Genomic DNA, 16,913 nt, shown 5'->3' with positions numbered 1-16,913 from the left:
ACCCTTAGTGACAGCAGATCCTTTAAATGATTTACCATCTCACTGTTGAGGAAATGTTTCCTGATGTGAATCAATGAATGGTGCATATTAAACAGTCACTGGATAAGTGGAATTATTTTGTATGTTCACCTTGGGTACAGAGATAGACTCGCCAGCATGCCCCCAGAAGAGCTTTTATTTAATCTGTTTGCTAATACCAGCATTACTGCTGCATCTCTGCATTATATAGAGTTATAGAGTTTCATACAAACCTTCACCACTCAAGACACCCATTCATATGAGGGTAAAGCTGACCTTTTTCAATGCTCTTCTTCCTGAGCAAACTAAGGACCAACAGGATGCACATGTAATGTTTAATTACAAAATATTCAAATGTATTCAGTCAGATAACAATGTTATAGCTAGTGAACCACACCATGCTTAGTATACATGCATCTTTTCAAGGTTCAAGGCTTTTATTAGTCATAGTCAACAGTGCAACACAATAAACACAGAAAAAATAGTAATATGTTGTATAGTTTACTAGCTAAGTGATTATCCCTGGAGTGATCGCAGAGCTGTGAAGCCGGTCGTCAGGCAGTCAGCCTCTGCACTCAGAAAGGCCAACTGGTGCCGAGGGGATGTAAGTGAGGCCAGACTCGCACTGTGTGTGTTTTCAAATGGCTGATCCTCTGGCCAGCATGTAAAGGACCAGTGCTTCATGGACGTGTCGCCTCCTACGGATGGTCAGGTCCATGCAGGGAAGAAGCCACCTTATGGGTGTGTGCGGCGACGAGGAATAGTGTGAATGTAGACTAACACAGGTGTTCTGCTCATCTTTTCACCCTTCATTATTTCTCTCCTGGGTGAAAGGACTGATTGTTTTCTTGAAGCATGGATAAGGTTACTCATAATGAATATGAATGCACTTAATTGTCATGGATCACAACACACAGGAAATCCACATTTGGTTTACTGACTCCACTATGTTAATGTAACCTTTGTCCGCCATGTTATCATAAACAGAAAATAACCATGAAGTAGATAGCAGTGCAGTGCATTCATGCATATTTTAATTTACAACTTTTAAAAATTAACCCCTGGTCAACTTTTGAATAATTCTATTTTGGAGACTTAATTTTTGTATTTGACCCGAGTTAATGAGCATCGGTAAAAGCTGACTAGTAATAAGCCTGTACAAAATGTAAGATACACTGGTAGTTTGTGCATTATATCCTACCATTTATTTGTGTCTTTCTGGTGTTTCCTATAGCATTACGCAGGATTTCTCATTACAGAGAACAAACTTAAATTCCAAAAGCAATGCTGGTGTTTGGCCAATAAACTATCGGTTTGTCAAAGGTTAACAGGTCAGCGAAACCAAGTCTGTATTTTTACCCATTTAAGCACTGGAATTCGCAGTACGAAGCGGACGGTTATTCTCAGTAAAATCGATGAATGGTCCTAAACTGTTTTTGATAAATAAATATATTAATAAATACATTTTTCGACCCAGATATTTCATCCATCACGTCAACCAACACGCAATGAAGAAGTACTGCATGAGAGCTAAAGCGAAGCAGGAAATTATTGAATTTATATTTGTAAAAAATAACTTTGTCTTCACTTCAAGTGAAATGTATCATTGTAATTAGTTAAAACACTGCTTTGTCACAAGTGGGCCATTGGTCAGACACAAATAGTATTTTTCTTATGGCTCACATCATGCAGACATTTTTAAATTAATTGTCATTTGGATACATTTGAGCTAAATATAGCCCTGATCCATTAACACATGGTGAGCATATTTATCTTCATTCTATTTCAATCATATAAAGCTGGCCTGTGTTAAGACAATGGAGACATTTTCAACAATGATTTGATAATTACATAAAAAACATCAGAAACCATGATCATAATTCTATACACTGAAATGAAAGTCTCCCCATCAAAGTGTTGTTGTTCACGCTCAGTTACTGCTTACCATTCCTTTTTGTTTTTCCTCTGATGTTTGGGCAGCTTGCTAATTTGCTCCCAGAGGCCTGTGTTTGTCTAATAGTTTAATTGGCTGGGCTGTGCACCTGTTTGGCAGCGCAGGTGGCCATGGGGCCATTGTGCTGAGGGCCTTATCTCCAGGCACTTTCACACAGGTGTGTGGCATGCAGCCTTTGCAGATCCACCCACAGATGGCATTGCCTGGAGCATCGGCTGCTTACTCTGTTTCCCCTCTCTTCTCCTCAGCTGCCATGTTTTCCACTTCTCTATCTGTCAGAATTTACCCCGCCAATTATTTATCCTCTACTTCATTCTTCCCATTTTAATTTTGTCATTTGGATACTTTCTTCTTAATTTAGAAGTGTCAGATTGACAAGCCACTTTTCATTAATTTCTTAATCCTCTAACATGAAGTGAGATGACAATTTAGAGAAAATTACTCCCCCCTAAAATTTCTCATTTAGGGCGAGATAAATCCTGCGGTTTTTCTCTGCAGCATTTTTTTCACAATTTGTGCTTTCAGTCTCGCATTATTAGAAAGCACATTATATATTCTCAATAGGCAAAAACATATACATTTTGATATAACTGAGGCAGAAATAGTGCTACTTATCTTGTACCATGTAAGTTGAAATGTTGTCTTTGCATGACATGGCATACATTACTTTTAAACTTCATTTGCTGAATTCAGTCAGGAGCAGTAGGGTTAAAGCTCACTTCCTCTGATCTAACTCAGCTGTTCTTCCATCAATCAACTTTCCAATATAAAAATAGCAGAGTAGTTATAGTGGTTTTGGGCAGCAGAGCACACAGCCATGGCCCCAGCTTTTCAGTTCCCTATGTTTAGCCCAAAGGCATTACACTATGGCTCCGTCAAATCCCGACAGTGACTTCCATATTAGATCTGCTAGCTCTCAGAAGACATATTTAAGCAAAATTGAACTGGGCTCCACACTTTTCATTATGTGGAATCTTCACGGTACAAGTCAGACCTTTACTCGGGGGCATTTTCTTGTGGGGTCTTTATGGAGGCGGGAGACATTTGCTGACACCAGAGTTTCTCTCTGTTTCTGAATACTCAAGGTGTGGGTTGTTGTGATGATCTTGCTGCTCTGCCACACAGGATGTCTCTGAGTGAATCAGTCTCACCAGCTTTTCTCACTTGAATGCTTGTAGCTGAGCACTGAGGGTTGCATGGAACACTAGTAATGTTTTTCTTATGAGCTTTGAAGTTACTATGCCTGCTAACATAAAGCTGCGTGCCCTATTGGCTGTGTGTCCTAATGCACAGCTTGATAAAGCATTAAGCAACATACTGACAAACACCAACGTTTCTGCCAAGTACAGTGGTAGTGCTCCCTGTACAATTGTTAAGCGAAGCCCTTCAAAGCATTTCCTAATCTCATAGTCATTGTATATTATAGTTAAATACGGTCAAATAAACCCTTATATGACCCCAACAATCATTTCTTGATAATCAAACAACTTGCAAATACTGAGTTGCCAGCTGGAAGGTGGAAATATTTGACAGTACCTGATTATCATTACATTTTATGTCTCTGGCACAAACTGATACGATTTAAATCCAAAACAATTAAAAGGTGTAAAAAAAGACACTCCGTTGGCACAAATTGCTTTTTTATTAGTAGCACTAAACTCTACACTTATATACCCGACTCTTCCTCATTTGGCCTCTTCTGTCCACAGTATAAACAACAGCACTTATCACTAGCAGCAAATGCCATCATCATTCCTCTCCAAACAAATGACTTTGACACAAATACATTTTGAAAGTATTCAAATTCGTATTATTATGGCTTATGTCTGCCATGCTCAATGTCAACACGACACAGACTGTATGAGTGTTAGCTGCTGCAGTAGAGGACATTCATTTTGAACCCTTGTGGTGATTGGCTGTGTGTAATACCGTACACATATATATTATTTTCTAGATAGGTAAAAAAGAAGGATCAGGTGCATGTATTGTGTGACTGAAGAAGTTTTGTTATACTTGGTATCACGTTATTTAGGTCCATAACTTACTGATACTGAGCACCCTGTCCCAGCCCTAGGACGTAGGTACAGTAGACATCAATGAGCTCACTCTGTCTGACTTTCTTCACCGAGATGAATAACTGTTTCAAGTCTGTCATTTTTGATGTGGAAATAGCTCTCTATATCAGTGAATCATCCATAATTGATCCTCTGTATTCACTTTGTAATCCTGGATAGCGCTTTTGTAAGCTCAATCAGACTCGATGTCAATTTGAAATTGAATTTAGCATTACAATTCTGATGTGCCTCGTGGAGTTCAAGGCAGGCTACCTTTGGACACATGACCACCTTTGACACTTCTGGATCAAGCCCCATTTCTTCCCAACCCATCACTTTCAGAGTAATGGAAACATAGCAATTTGACTTCCTAACATTAAGATCGAGATTTAACATCCTCCAGGAAAGTTTGAGGAAGGAAGGAGGAAAGACACAAGAGATCCAAAAACCTAACCTGTCAAGACCATAAAATACGTTGTGGATGTTATACACACAGCGAAGACGTTAGTGGGAGTGGAAGCTTTCCGGTGGGGTAATTTTCTTCGCACCAGGCTGTGAGACTCTACTCCCTGGACTCCTAGTGTTATTACAAACCACTCTCAGCCTGCAGGCCTCATACACGTTTGCTCTTTCACTTGTTGAGGAGAAACTTGGCAGGAACGCTGTGGAAATGACACAATCATTTAGCTGAGGTCTTGCAGGCAAAGGTATCTTTAGCCCTCCACACTTTCAAAAGTAACAGACATATTTCACTCATTAAAGAATCCTCACTCCTTTGTCTTTTACGTCTCACAATGGTACCATCATTCTCGTTTTATAGCATTCAAGGAGATTTATTTGACTGTTAAATTTGGCACAAATGTTATGACACTGGCTTCAACAGACGTGATGAGCAGTCAGAAATGAGCAAGTTAACTTTTACCCTTGCAGCTGACTTCAGAGATGACGCTCGCCCTTCTTCCTCAAAGGCAGTTAAAATGATTTTGGAGACATTAATGTCCTCAGTGCCTGGGTATATTTTAAGAGTGATGTGTATTTCATTTTATGACACCATCTGCTAACCTCCAAGATAACCGTATCTCTAACTGCCCCAACGTGATACATACATAATTCAGGAATATCTGTTTCTAAATGTGGCCTTGGATTTTATCGTAGAGGATAAGATGTCTTCGGACGCAGAACATTTGTACATTAATTTCAGTTTTAACATGCATCCAAACAGTACAACTTGACAACGCTATTATATCATATCGGCACATTTCTCTTTCTATTTTTCTGCTTTGTATTTGGCACATAATCCCAACCAGAAATGAGCGGAAAGTCTGTCCAATCTGCTCTAAATGATCAGTCACTCATTATTGTCCCGACTTTTATTCCTCCGCATAAAAGCATTTATACACGTTTGTAACCTAGTAAGGCCATCATGGCTGCTCCAGGATTTAGGAGTGCTACAGAGCTGTCCTAGAGTTTTCCCCATGAGATATCAGATAATAGCACACATATATGTGCTTGTTCTGAAACATTTACTATGATACTTTGCAAATCGTTTATACATCTACTGTATAAGGTGACAGCAACAAAAGATTAAACAAAATGGCTACTTTATGGCTTTGAAAGTAGACACTGTGCTTTCAAATGAATGGTTGTCAATGCATTGAATGACTGGAAACATCGCTTCAAACTGGTTGATTCTTCTTCTGATGTTCTACAACAAGTACACATTTACTAGTATATACATAATAATGACATTAATTGGTCTAATCAACCTGCAATCTGACAGCTTTTGTACTGCTTTCTGTCTTCTGTCACCTCACAGTACAGCCTGTTGTGTAGGAATCCTTGCTGTCGTTCGGGGAATAATTCAAAGTGTTTTGCACTCCACGGGGGGTCATTTTCTTTGTGACTGGGGAACATGGTGTTCTGTCAGCTCTCTGCACACACTAGTTGATTTAATTCCGATTGAGACTCACTATCCCCAGAATCGCACCCCTTTTGGGCAAATTCTGCACATTCGACACACACACACACACACACACACACACACACACACACACACACACACACACACACACACACACACACACCACACACACACACACACACACACACACACACACACACACACACACACACACACACACACACACACACACACACACACACACACACACACACATTATCAGCATCAGTCTTTGTTAAAAGAACCACGTTTTGGATTCAAGCTGTGACTCAAACACCATCAGAAGTGCAAAGTGCTCCTTTTGAGTACCACACTGCTCGTGTTCCTGCCCTCGCTTGGCTACACCAGCAATCACAATCTTGAGGTGCTGACATCAGGACTTCTCCTCAGACTAAGGCCCCGGCCACACAAGGACGAAAACGGCTAGCTCCTGTTGCTACCATGACCAGATCCTTTGCAGGGGCTTTTTTCTTTGATATTATTATGAAACATCAGTTAAAGAGAAACCACTTTCTTTAATTGTTTATCTGTTGACTAAAATGAAAAGTATGTGTGTTTTGGGTCTTCCAGCCATGACATTTTCTCTTCTGTCTTGCATTATATTTAAGATCTGTGCAAGCCAGCAGGAGATAGAAACCTGAGATAATACCATGACGGCTCAGTGGAGTGACATAGCACCTGTCACTTGGAAAAAGAGAGTGCATGTACCTTGAGTTACACGTGAACAATATCAGCTGCTCGTTGTTCTTCTTCAAGGACAGCACAGGTCAATGATTTTGGATTTGTGTATGTGTAACCTTGGATATACCACTTCCGTTGGCAATGTATTAAATATTGAACTGACTTTTGTGTGAGGTGAATGATTATATTAGTGAGGGTCAAAAAACAACAGAGGAAACTGTGGGTGGTATATTTCCATCAAATCTGTAAATGAAGTTCTCATTCATAACACTCCGTTCGATGTCTCACTATGGGATGCGCCTCATCGCGGAGCAAACAGAAGCATCAATCTCATTACGCCATGGAGATCTTGACGTCAGGGAAATCACCCCCTATAAGTAGCTTGCGCCACAACGCATGCGCCATTCAAACACCTCTTCTCGCTTCAGAGCACATCTCTATGGTAGCCGGACAAGCTTCACGGTCCACAGACTGAACCCAAATATCCATTTCGGTCGACGGGCGCTTGCTTCTGCTTCGCAGGAAGACGGTAATTACTAACGCTAGTTATTGTTGAAATCGACCTTGCCGCTCTCTTTCCCCGGAAAGTAAGCTAGGTCTGACTTTTTCAAGCTAGCGTTAGCTTGCTCCCTCATTACCGACACCACGGTAGCGAGGAAGTCTTTTCTTTTCTCTTCCCCACGGAGGAGGAAAGGATTAAAAGGAGCATACTGCCACACCAGTCAGTATTCTCTGGGAATAAAAGACCCACACCGTCCTTTTCTCCGGATTAAGGACAGGGTGGTTACCTCTTTTTCTCCCAACCTACCTGTTGAGAGCGGGTCCTCTCCACGCCACGAGGCGAACAAGATGGACGCCCCTCTCCCTCACACCAGAGGAGTCAGGGACTCGGTGGCTCGACTCTGCGGCTGCGGGTTGAAGATCTCGGGCACAGACACACACCAGGTCTGCTCGTCCTGCCTCGGGCTGGAACACGCCCGAGGCGCTATCGACAACCCCGGCTCGTGCGGACATTGTGTCCGCTTCATCGTAAAGAGCCTCCGCCGACGGCTAGCACGCCAAGCTAGCCTGTCGGAGCAGGAACCCCCCATGTCCTCTGACCTGCCGGCCGGCAGTCAAGACGCGGGGGCATCTGCCACAGAGAGTGAACCCCTCTCCATGTCGGTCTGGGGCTCAGTATCTGCGATGGCCGCAGAACCGGATTCCCGCGCCCTGGCAGGCCGGGACCCGGTGGTGGCAAGACACGCGGGAATGGGACCCCACGCTTTACCGAGCTGGGGCTCCCAATTAGACCTCACCATGGTCTCACCCGCGGAGGATGTCCTCGAGCTGAATTACGACGAGGACGAAGAGGACGCCTCGGTGTTCCTCCTGTCCGAGTCGGATGAACATGAAGAGGACATCTTCATGTCATCGGCTCAGGCTGCAAAGCCTGGAGCGAGGGCTGCTCTCCCAGACGATAGCACACCAGCTTCGCCCTGTCTGAGTATGGACCTGCAGGCCGTGTGCAAACGCGCTGCGGCCAGACTCGACATCCCGTGGCCTGAAATGGCCAAGGAGACCTCCAGGTCCCGCTACGAAGGGAAACATTTTCCCCAAGCAGCGCGGACAAAGAGACAACTCCTTCCGGTCTTCCCGGAGATGTTGGATGAGGTGTCGGTCTCGTGGAGAGACCGGCCCTTCAGCAACAAGGTCCCAATCCAGGGTGCCTCCTCCCTAGACTGTGACGGAATGGAGAAGCTCAGCCTGCTCCGCATACCGCCCATGGAACCGCTGGTAGCAGCTCACCTCCTACCGAGGATGGGCCCGTCACCAAGCAGGAACCCCACGCTGCTGGCAAAGTCGGACCGATTTCAGTCGACAATGACTGAACGGTCCTACAAAGCCGCAGCGTTGTCCGCCAGGGCCCTGAATGTGGCCTCGCTGCTAACCGCTTACCAAGCGGAGCTCTGCGAGGACCTGTCGGGTAACCCAGGGGCAGCCACTCTGGACGAGATGGCGGCGGTCACAGACATCTGTCTCCGTGTCCAACGCTGCGCCGTCCAGGCCACGGGTAAGGCAATGGGGATCATGGTGGTGCAGGAAAGAGCGAGATGGCTCAACCTCACCAACCTCCCAGACCGGGAAAAGGAGGATGTGCTGGATATGCCCATCGTTCCCGAGGGAATTTTCGGCTCCGCTCTTGCTTCCATGAAAAGGAGGTGTGAGTCGAAAAAGAGGGAGGACGAGGCACTCCACCTCTGCCTCCCTCGAAGGGTCCAGCCGCTGCCTTCGCAGCAGCAGTCCTTCGCAGCAGCAGTCCTTCGCCCAAGCTTCCTTGAACCCTGCTCGGTTTAAAACACCAAAAACGCAGAGGTCGCAGCCCGCCCCGAGTCCCCAGCCCAGGCTGGAGACGAGGGCGAGCTGGCCCAGAAAATCTCCGGTTCCGGCTGCAGCTCAGGCGCAGCCAACCCAGAATTTCGGCCAGCAGGCGAGGAAGAAGAAGCGAGCGGCGTGACAGCCCCTCCTTCTCCCCTCCGTGACAGAGCTGGAAGTCCACGGTTCCCCAGCTCTAAATGTGTTCCCGCCGCCTCAAGAGATGCCTCAACACCATCCTCAAGTCCGCAAAAACACATGTCACAAATCTGTTTGTTCCTCTGTCATTATACATTTGCCGCTGACGCATCCAGGCTTCAGGCCGAGGGCGCAGCTCAAAAAAATGATAAGAAAAACAATAAAACCAATAAACAGCCCGCCAACTGTTCCCCTTCTGAGAGCAGCTTCGGCATCTCTCAAAAGGTGGATTACAGGCGGGTCTGTGAAGGCACCACCGTCACGCGCATGCGCAGTGCCGGCTGGGGTTTTAAAAGCACCACCTGGCGACCTACCTGGACGACTGGCTGCTTCTCGCACAGTCGGAGCAGGAGGCTGTTACGCAGACAAATGTCCTCGTAAAGCACCTGCTCAACCTGGGTTTCATAATAAACACAGAGAAGAGCATGTTGTGCCCCGCGCAGACTATACTCTTCCTGGGTTTACACCTGAACTCGGTGCCCTTTTCAGCTCGCTTGTCAGCGGATAGAGTGAAAGCTTTCAGAGCTTGTCTCGCTATTTTCCAGCTGCGCAAACATGTTCTCTTCAGATCATGCCTGCGATTGCTGGGGCTCATGGCGTCAGCCATCCTGGTCGTACGACTGGGACGCTTACACATGAGGGAGTTTCAGCGCTGGGTGGCCGCCCTAAAACTAAACCCTGCGCGCCATGGCGCGCGGAGAGTGATGGTTACTGTGAAATGCGTAATGGCACTGCGCCACTGGCTGCACCCGACTTTTCTAGTACGAGGTGTGCCTATGGGTGCTGTCCTTTCACGGAAAGTGGTCACCACGGACGCATGTCTGACAGGTTGGGGAGGTATTTATGAAGGTCGCCCGGTGAGGGGTCTCTGGAGCAGAGACCTCCAGCGGGCGCACATAAATTACCTGGAGCTTTTAGCGGTGTTTCTCACCCTAAAACGCTTTCTGCCTTTCCTCAGGGGACATCGCGTCCTCGTGAGGACAGACAATACGACCACAATATCGTATATTAACCGCCAAGGGGGTTTGCGTTCTCTCCAGTTACACACACTGGCGCGCAAACTTATCCTATGGAGCGGTAGGCGTCTCCTCTCTCTGAGAGCGACGCACGTACCGGGAGTGAGGAACCTCGGGGCAGATCTACTGTCCAGAGGTATACCACTTTATGCAGACTGGACTCTACATCCAAGGATTGTGAGTCAGCTGTGGGTGCGTTACGGCAGAGCCGCGGTGGATCTGTTCGCATCGAAAGACAACGCTCAGTGTCAGCTGTTCTTTTCGATGCGCGATCTAAATGCACCGTTAGGCGTGGATGCACTCGCGCACAATTGGCCCCCGGGGCTTCTGTACGCGTTCCCACCCCTGGCTCTGATACCCCCAACTCTGGCCAGAGTGAGAGAGCAACGCCACACACTTATCCTGATAGCTCCGCACTGGCCAGCTATGTACTGGCTAGCGGAGATATATCAGCTGCTGTGCGGGCAGCCATGGCAGCTCCCACTACGCAGGGACATACTGTCCCAAGCGGGGGGGGAGCGATCTTTCACCCACACCCAGAGCGCTTGGCTCTATGGGCCTGGCCCGTGAGTGGTACAATCTAAATACAGTGTGACATGATGCTGACCCTGGCAGCTGCCAAGCGAGCCAGTGGCACTCATGCACTATCTGTACAGTTTTCATGCACTCAGTTTGCCCCAGGGCAAACAGAGTGTGGTTGAAGCCTGACCCTGCCTTTATCTTAAGGCAGTTGGTTCAGGTACCACATTTGACATTAAGGCATCCTCCCCGCCACTGTATTCCTCCGGGGAACAGCGGCTGGATTTGCCGTGTCCAGCCCGTGCTTCACGCACGTACAGGGACAGATCAAGGGTGCTTTGTCATAATGACCAACCCCTTGTGTCCTGGGCTAACCCTTATAAGGGCAAGCCTGTTACTAAGCAACGGCTCTCCCACTGGTCTGTGGAAGCAATTGCTTTGGGGCTCATACGAGTCAGAGTTCGCAGGCACCCTCGGGTCCGCGAGCTCTTTCGACTCAGAGTCTGGCTGCATTCTGGACTCTGTCCAGGATGTCTCCCATCAAAGACATTGGTGCAGCGGTGAGCTGGTCCTCGCCGCTCACTTTTGTCTGCCTCTTAACAGGCTGGACGTTCTGCTCCCAGTGTGACTCAAGCAGTGCTGGGCACCTGGTTGAGTCAGAGCTCTACCTGTTAAGTTCTGGTTGGTTTGGTGATTTTCGAGATAAGCTCGTCTGGCAATACGGGAGCTACAATTTCCCATAGTGAGACATCGAACGGAGTGTTATGAATGAGAACTATAGGTTACTTGCGTAACCCCAGTTCTCAGAGTAACATGAAGTGAGATGTCTCACCAGACGGCCCTCCTTGCTATGGTGAAGCGAGAAGAGGTGCTTATTTTGAATGGCGCATGCGTTGTGGCGCAAGCTACTTATAGGGGGTGATTTCCCTGACGCTGATGTCAAGATCTCCAGCCAATCAGGATTGGCGTAATGAGATTGATGCTTCTGTTTGCTCCGCGATGAGGCGCATCCCATAGTGAGACATCTCACTTCATGTTACTCTGAGAACTGGGGTTACGCAAGTAACCTATAGTTTTGTTTGTTGATGCTGACAGTTGTTGTTTTGCAGCCTGGATTTTCTTCACGCTGTTCTATAGATAAGCTGGGGGATTAATTCCTCTGTATTTGTATGATATAGTATTAGTATAGTATATAAAACAATGATAGCTTGAGCAAATATATAGGACAGTCCTCCATACTATTTTAGATTTTATAATAGCATTATTTATATGAGATAACAATGTAATTCTGTTCGTTTATCAGTCCGTTTGTCCAGCAGCGACTAACTCACTGGTCATACACTTAGGTTTACTAATGCTATATGTTAATGCGAACGGTTTGCACACAAGCTATTGGTAACATAAAGCTCCAAGCAATAACAGCACATTTCTCGGGCAACCAAAAATGCCTCTGACATCATCACAACGATGTTTTGTCTAGCCTGTTTTACCACCTCACTTTTCTGATTCCTTCAGTGCTCCTGAGATTAAAAGAAACATATATATTTGTCTTAGAGGAAAATAGTTTCAAATGCCACAACATTTTTTTCCAACATTTCTATCAGACATAATACAAATAATAATAATAACAATACTAATATTAATAACTCTAAAGGACAAATTAGACATATTAGAAATAAGGCGAAATAAAGTTGTTGCACATATTCCTTTTTGAGGAAACTACAGAATATCTGCCATCTGATATGCCCTTTAAATTATAGATATTTCAGGAGGCTATTAAATTGATCAAAGTATAATGTAGCTCCATGTTTGGCATGGCAAATCACTAAGCGGACACTGGTAGTGCTTGGTTTCCCAGCTATGATGTTCAGAGCTCTTGGTTTCATAGAGCTGTGTGCTTCAATTGGAATAGTGTAGCACTGAATAGGTCGGTACTGCCACAGAGGGACAGTTGCATGGCTTAGCCTGTAATACAATATCAAAGATATTGCACTCGCACCAAAGCCTTAAATAACAAAGCTCCACACCTAGTCATGATCAAATAATGACACTGGTATATTGACCGGAAACAATGTCTACTGTACACACGAGACCAGCGATCAGTCAAACAAGTTGTGAGGGTGTTCTGCTTCTGAAGCTGTTGAGTCACTTTCTGATGACGTGCTTTCATCTTTGTATCACTTACCATGGCTAATATTACATTACATTGCATTTAGCTGACGCTTTTGTCCAAAGCGACTTACAATAAGTACATTTGACCAGGAACACACAACCTTGAAGAAAACAGAATCATATAAGTACATCAGGTTTCATAGAGCCAAACATTTTAAGTGCTACTCAACTGGCTATAGATAAGCCAGTCCTTTATTAGTAAGTGCAGCAGTTCTTTGTTAGTAATTCTATCGCTCGAGGTGGAGTCGAAAGAGATGAGTTTTCAGTCTGCGCCGGAAGGTGTGTAAGCTATCTGCTGTCCTGATGTCAATGGGGAGCTCATTCCACCATCTTGGAGCCAGGATAGCAAACCCACGTGTTTTTGCTGATTGGAACTTGGGTCCCCCTCGCAGCGAGGGTGCAGCGAGTCGTTTGGCTGATGCAGAGCGTAGTGCACGCGCTAATACTCAACAAACACTCTACACGGTTCTCTGCCTTTGTTGCTATAGTATTATGTCCTTACATCTAGCAATATACAGCAATGTAGACACTGTAACTCATTGTTTACTCTACCTTTGCACTGTCCCACTTAGGAAACACCTCACCATGAAACAAGGAACACTTACAGCTGCTATGTTTGAACAATGTAAGGCTGAAACAATGTTGAAGTCCCCAGATGCAGTAACTTAGGAGACACTCTGAGCTACTTGTCTTCCCTTGAACAGAGAAGGGGACACAGCCTATATCATTATAATATTCTTTACTTAAACACTTTCACCTTAAGAATATTTGATGTACTAAAGGACTTATATCCCTTATGATTTTGAAAAACTTGTCAATTCATTTATCATCAGTAGAAACAACAAGACTGTGTCTTTACAAGTCTTCCTCAACAATCTATGAGAAAGTTGCTGCTGATTCCGAAAACTGCTGCTCTATTACTCTCTAATAAAAGGAGGTGGATCACATCACTTAGTGTTGAGGCCAAATAATGGTTTGGGGCCAAATATGTTTCAGATGTTTTGCTACGTTATGAAGTACTCATGTCTTTAATGGCGGGTTTGATTTTGTCACCGCAGCCAAAACTAAACATGGAGAAGCAGCATTTAGTTGTCATGCGCACCATACTTGGAGACACACACACCCAAACAACTGTAGGTCTTCTGCTACTCTCAGTTCTTTAAAACACGAACTGAAGGTTCTTCCGTTTTTTGCTGCATTCAATCAAATTATACGTTTTTTACACTGCCCTGTACAATATGCACTTTATAACCTTTTCTTAAAATGTTATTTTTCCTTGGCTCTAATTTGGATGTTTGTTTTGCACTTTGTCAGGATGCTTTTGATGTTTTGGATAAAGCATTTTGAATAGCCTTGTAGCTCAAAAGCGCCATATAAATAAAAATGGATTGAATACATGCAGAGCGGCAGAAGTGCTACTGCGGGTTATTTAGTTCGAACCCTTTCTCTGCTTTCAGTGGAGAACCTTGAAGTACAATTTGAAGAGAGCTATGTCAAGACTGTCTGAATGATGTTGTGAGCAGGTGATTGATTGAATGTCATATTTGTATTCAAAGCAGCAGCAAAGTCTTTCTTGTGGTAAGCTTGGAAGAAATGTATAAAAGAATAAGATACATATAGTGCACACATGCCAGAAACCGTGTGCATTTCTTTTCATAGCGGATCAGTCCACCTCCCAGCAGGATGGCCATCTGTGGTGTTTCCAGTGGAGTTTACTTTTTCTGGCTTGCCTCAATCATTTCTCCCTTTGTGTGACTGTTTGGGTTTCCCTGTGATGGATTGGTGACCGATCCAGGGCGTAGCCTGTCTCTAATGAAATACATGATGGGATAGTCCCCGCTGACCCTTAACAGCACAAGCTGTTTAAAAATGAGACACATAGATGAATATCACAAACACATAACTACATTTTGTCATGGTAGCATGTCAGGAAATCAGTACCATCTTTTTGGGGAATATTTGTACTGTTTTTGAGCTAAAAGCAAATACACAACATAACTCTGTGGCTGAAATGTTTTTAGTAAACATTTAGTTTATACCTTAACACTTGATTTAGGGATTTTAAATGCCTACATTTCTTAGCCATTTTAGTAACTAGAACCTCATTCTGCCTAGCAAGTAGGAAGAAACACAAAATATAAAATTGCTTCCCCGAGACTGACCATGAATTTTTTATTTTGCCTGCGGTATATACATGATTGCAATAAAAACACAATTTGGTGGCACTTAACTAGAGGATTATAGCCATCAATATTAGATGAAGAAGTTCTCCCTCAAGTTAATGAAATCCTTGGATGCATGCCCGTATTCGGAGGGCAGACTGATAAGGAACGGATCATTCAACTTCCTTCCTTAACAGTTGAATTACTATATTGATATTTTAGTGGCCCAGAGATACAAATACGTTATGTTTCACATAAGCCACTGTACGTTGTCTGTTCTACTTCCTAAGCCACACTGTTTATCAGATTACAATACTCATAGGTAAAACTGTAAGCTTGTTTATCTCATCATATGTTGGGATACATTATTTTTATGACATAGAGGTATACAAAGACTGGTAGGCAAGCAGCCTGTTGACCGGAATGGTAACATTATTAACACTACAAGTAGGATTTGTGGTTGTAGTGTAGGTATTTGTATTATTAGTTGTAATAGTATGTTGTCCATAGAGGCAGTTCCTCCGATGAAGAGAGAAAGGGCATTGCGTATAGCCTCGGGGAAAACACTGCAGAAGCATCATCTCTCCTTTTCTTTGTGGTAACTTGGGGGACATTTAGAAGGCAAGCTGCTGAAGACCTTAGGGGATACGTGAGGGGACAGGAAATGATCGACAGTATGGGATGTAGGGAGGAGTGGAACCATTTATTGCCTTAAAAACCTTGAAGGAGGACTGCATTATGTTGCAACCTGCAGCAAGGTATACATTCTTGAGGAAAACAAGATTCAGTGCAGACAATGCAATTCCCTCTTTTCTTTTATGTCCGTTCTGTTTGAGTCCAACAACAATAGAGAGAAGGTAAACATTTCAGACAAACATCTGTTACAGCAGACTGTTTTAATTAGTTTAACTTCTTACACCTATTGACTTGTTTGATAGTAAAACGTTCTCACTAATGTTTTACTACTACGTTTGTTCCTAATGTGTCAAAGTCAACTTTATTGTCAATCAATGTGTGTACAGACAGAGAGATCGACATATCGTTTCCCATAATCCCGAATTCAAAAATACATACAAATATGTATATATACCTATATAATATACACAATCAACAGACAGATGTATACATATGCACACATTAAGACATACATACAAGCACAACAATCAATATATACAAAATAACAGTCACTTCAAAGTGTGTGTTTGTATAAGATTGATCCTCATCCAATTTCATTTGAATGTCAACATATTTCTGTAACCTGTGTATCATACTCCAAAACTCCAGGGGTACAAGAAATCATGTTCACTACATTCTGTGGCATAACTCATTGTAAAGCTGAAATATGGGTTGCAACATTAACATCATATCAAACAATTAGCTCTGTGAACAGTGTAGAAAGGGAGTCGTTAGGTTGGATCGATGCTGTTAGACAAATGTTTATCATTTACTGTTGACCATAGTGAAGTCACATTTTGGCTGGCTCTGACTGCTGGAATAGGGTTTCAGTCTTTCTGACTGTTGGTCACAGTCCGTCAATGGATGGGATGGGTTCCCTGACTGCTCGTTGTGTGACAGCATATGAACGCTCATTTCCAAACATACCAGATGTCCAGTTTCTCTTTATGTCCTCCAGAGCCTCCGTTCTGCTCCGTCAGGGTCATCGTGAGAATCATCACGAAGACATTCATATCCCTGCATTTTATAAAGTTCTTAAGTCAAGTTTTAGGGAGATAAGGGTTTACTTGTAGAACTTCATTTAAGAGTGTCAATTATTGTGTTTTACACCAAACATGATTTGATAATGAATGGTTTTAAGAATGCTAT

The 16,913-nt window shown here is 44.1% G+C and overlaps 1 protein-coding gene across 10 annotated transcripts in view; it reads left to right on the top strand.

The window, feature by feature from the left end:
- diaph2 (diaphanous-related formin 2) overlaps nucleotides 1–16,913 on the top strand; it is a 402,550-nt gene that overhangs the window by 93,032 nt on the left and 292,605 nt on the right. The window lies entirely within an intron of this gene.

This window comes from Gymnodraco acuticeps, unplaced genomic scaffold (genome assembly GCF_902827175.1).
Source record: "Gymnodraco acuticeps unplaced genomic scaffold, fGymAcu1.1, whole genome shotgun sequence".
Taxonomy (NCBI): Eukaryota; Metazoa; Chordata; class Actinopteri; order Perciformes; family Bathydraconidae; genus Gymnodraco; species Gymnodraco acuticeps.
The sequence above is the reverse complement of the archived record's forward strand: the minus strand, read 5'-3'. Positions and strand labels throughout refer to the sequence as shown.